We start from the raw sequence: 3,673 nt of genomic DNA on the forward strand, positions 1-3,673 counted from the left end.
TGGGAATTTGAATAAAAAGTCTTCATCTTCTTTGTTCTTGTACCAGGTCACTGTCTCTGCCCATTCTAACCCTGCCTGCCCCTCTGCCTCTGCTCCCAGAGTTAGAATCCTAGAATAACAGGTCTGATAAAACATGGCATTGCTTATCTAACCCCTTATTTTTTTCCCCTGGAGAAACAAAGCCCAAAAAGATGAACAAAATAACCAATAGCTGTTCATTTTAGCATCACAGCTGTGGCCAAGCTGGGTCCATTGAAGGAAGGGCCATTCTCACCAGGGCTCAGGACTTGTGTCTGCTGTTTTTTACCTAAAGGAATGGGGCCGCAGACCCTCTGATGACACCCAGTTAGCCCCAGACTCCTATTTGGAAATGTGTGAGAATGAGCTGTATTCTAGCTTCATGGATACGGACTGACAATCACCAAGCTCCATTGGACACACAACTTTGCTTTGTGGACCAAACGTGATGCTGAAAGTTGTATATAAAAATTTTTGGTTACTAACTACATATTACAAAAACAAACGGAAAGTTTAAAAAAGTAGAAAGGAATCCTTTTTGTGAAGCAAGTTGGCATTTCTTAGCTTGCCTTTAGGATAAATCCAGATCTTCACAATCCACGAAAATTTCTATGTTTGGATATCACCTGAAATCTTGGATTAAGTAACTGCTCCGTGTCTTCGTTTTCTCACCAATCACATTATTCTGATTTTCCTCGGCATCCCCGGGCTGGACAGTTGTGAGGTTTTCACTTGCTAGGCTGTAAAGGAGGTATGAGTCCCGTTGCCTACTACCAATATCGTCAGCAGTTTCCATTCTGCTCGGAGCCTTTTGCTGATGTCAGCTGGAAGCTCCCATCCGGGACTGTCGAGCATGGATTAGAGCGTGTGGGAGGGTCCTGGCAGGTAGTCCTCACTTCAGAGGAACTACTCACAGTGGAAAGACACCCAAATGTGAGTGTGACAGTCCAGTTCAGTTTAACTTGTAAATTAAGCGCCTGCTGTGTACAGGGGCTGTATTGTGCTCAGGGAATGGAGAGCTCGGGGATCCCTGCCCTCATGTGATCACTATGGGCGGGCCCCCGTCTGAGCCCTGCTTGGAGGCAAAGAAGAGTAACTCTCCACCTTCTGATGCGGTGTGGCCCACCCAGGGCAGAGCCATTTTCCACTAAAGTATCTTTGTTGCATTGAGGTGGTCCTAGCAGAGCTGGCCAAACATGAAAAGGAGCAGGGGCAAGAGACATGCAGAAGACAGGTGGAGAAGTTCACGGTGACTTGAAGCTGGATTTTGTTACACAGAAGTCTAGATGTTTCTTTGGAAGAGTTGTGATCCAGCTGTCACTCTGCAAAGAAACTTCTCCCCAGCTTTTGTCCTGCACTGGAAGCTGCGAGCTCTGAAGGTGAGCTCAGGCCCTCACACCCCTCCCCTCAGCTCCCACAGCACCAGTAACCATGACAAGTTGCACCTGGCCATGGCGACAGTCTAGTTTTTCAGAAAAGCCAATCTGGAACACTCACCACACTTAAAAGGAGCATTGACAGATAAGCACCCTTCAGGATGGCATTTCCAAAAACCCATCTCTAATGAGGTGTAGCTAACAAAGTGTGTGCTGCGATTATTTATTCCACCAGCAAGTCCCAAGGTGATGGAATCAGTTGCATGTGAAATTTGCTTTGACAAACCATCCCTGATTATGTAAACCTTCCTCTGGGTTCTGGGCTGCAGAGCTTCCACTCTTGACTGGAGCTTCTGATCAACTCTTCCTGCAAGTGGCAGAATATAGATGAAAGTCATTGTCAGGTCTTGAGTCACGCACCATCTCCTGGGACTACACTCAGAGAAACAGGCTGCTGAATAGTGGGAAGGTTAGGGGGCTGGGAGATGCAGGGCAAAATGCTGTGGCTTCCCTGGGGAGAAGCCAGTTGCTGGAGACCAAGAAACAGTGATGTGGGTTGGGGGTGGGGGTGCATAGAATTCCAGGTGGTAGTGAGACCAGGGTTTCAGGGAACCCTGCCAGATCAGGGCTTTGTCTCTCAGCCCGTGCCTCAGTTTCCACAGTTTCAATAGGTAAGAACTCATACCTGCCCTTGAAATTCTGAAACCTCAGGCTGCTTGTAGTTTGTCTGACATTATCTGTCATGTTTAGACTCGATGGGCTCAATTTTATAACATAGTGATGTGTGATTTTTCAGGACAGAGGGCCTGGAACAAGTGGGTAGTTTACTTTGACTCAAGATAGTAAAGTCTTTCTTAAAAGAATGCATAAATATCATACAATCTGTATCTGTTAGGATTAGGACAGCTGCTAGAAACAGACAACAGAAATAAAAGTGGTTTCAATACTATAGAGGTTTATATTCTCTCATATAAACTAAGTCCAAACACCTAGAATATGTTCAGACCTCTAGCTTCCATGGCCCAATATGGCTTCTGGGACACCAGCCATCACATCTGTATTCTAAGCAGGAGAAGAAGGAAGAGGGAAGAATCCAATTTTTAAAGGAGCCCCCACTTTGACTTTTATTGGCCATCCTTAATTGCAAGGGATGCAGATGCATTATTTTAGCTGGGGACACTGCTGCTCAGAAAATATTGGGCAGACAACAGGTATGCTCTGCTATGTCATCTTTTAGGGGTAGCCTCTGAAGCTTAGGCAGAAAGAATATTGCTTTAGAACATAGACATAACTGCATTTGCATCCTGACTCCATTGGTTTTTAGCTGTGTGTCAAGGGGTAATTTATTTTGAATTTCTGGACCTGTTTCTTTAGCCATAAAAATGAAGATTCTGATCCTATCTGATGATTGTTATAAGATAGCTTATGAAAGCGCTCGGCACAGTGCCTGACACTTGAGCAGCAGGTGTTCAATAAATGTTCGTGCCCTTTCCTTCCTGTACATTAGGATACATTCTTTACCCACTTGGAGGCTTTGACCACCAGCTCCTTGGCTGAGGCCCCTGAAGTTTCCCTGGCAGGATGCCTAAGAGGGTGACAATCATAGTTTTATAATTACAACCACAGAGACACCGGCAACAATAAGAGAGGGTATGTATCCTGCAACTGTCTGCACAGGCACCGTGCAAGGTGTTTTACGCAAATCCTCTCACTCAGCTCTGGCTGTGTTAGACACCATTCGTCCTCTGCCAGATCCTGGGGTCTCTTGTGTCATAATGACGCTTCCAGGGCTTGCACCTGTGACTCTCATCAGAGGTCTGCCTAAGGGCTCCTGGGCTGGTTTGCCCGCAGGGCAGAGTGCCCGAGTGCCCGGAATATACCTCCCTCCATGCCCTTAGCCCCTGAACAACCAGCGCAGGTGTGCAAAACCCCCACTCGCTTGTGAGTGAGACGGTCTGATGTACAGCATCCTCCCAAGTGTGTGGGAAGATCAGGCTGGGAAACCATACTTTGCTTTGCCTTTGCCCCATCCTCGCCTGCTTCCCCAACTCCCGTCATGGGAGCATGTCCTAAATAAACCACCTGCACGTGAATCCTCCTCTCAGGGTTTGCTTCTAGAGAATCTGACCTAAGATATACCCCAAACTCCATGAAGCAGACCCATTAGTAAACCCTTTTCTATTTTATAGAGGGAAAATCAAAGTTTAGACAGGTCAAGGTCACACAACTAGTAAGGTGGTAGAATTGTGAACCCAGATCCCCCTGGGAGAACCCAGAGC

This window comes from Camelus ferus, chromosome 25, assembly GCF_009834535.1.
Source record: "Camelus ferus isolate YT-003-E chromosome 25, BCGSAC_Cfer_1.0, whole genome shotgun sequence".
In the NCBI taxonomy this organism is placed as follows: domain Eukaryota; kingdom Metazoa; phylum Chordata; class Mammalia; order Artiodactyla; family Camelidae; genus Camelus; species Camelus ferus.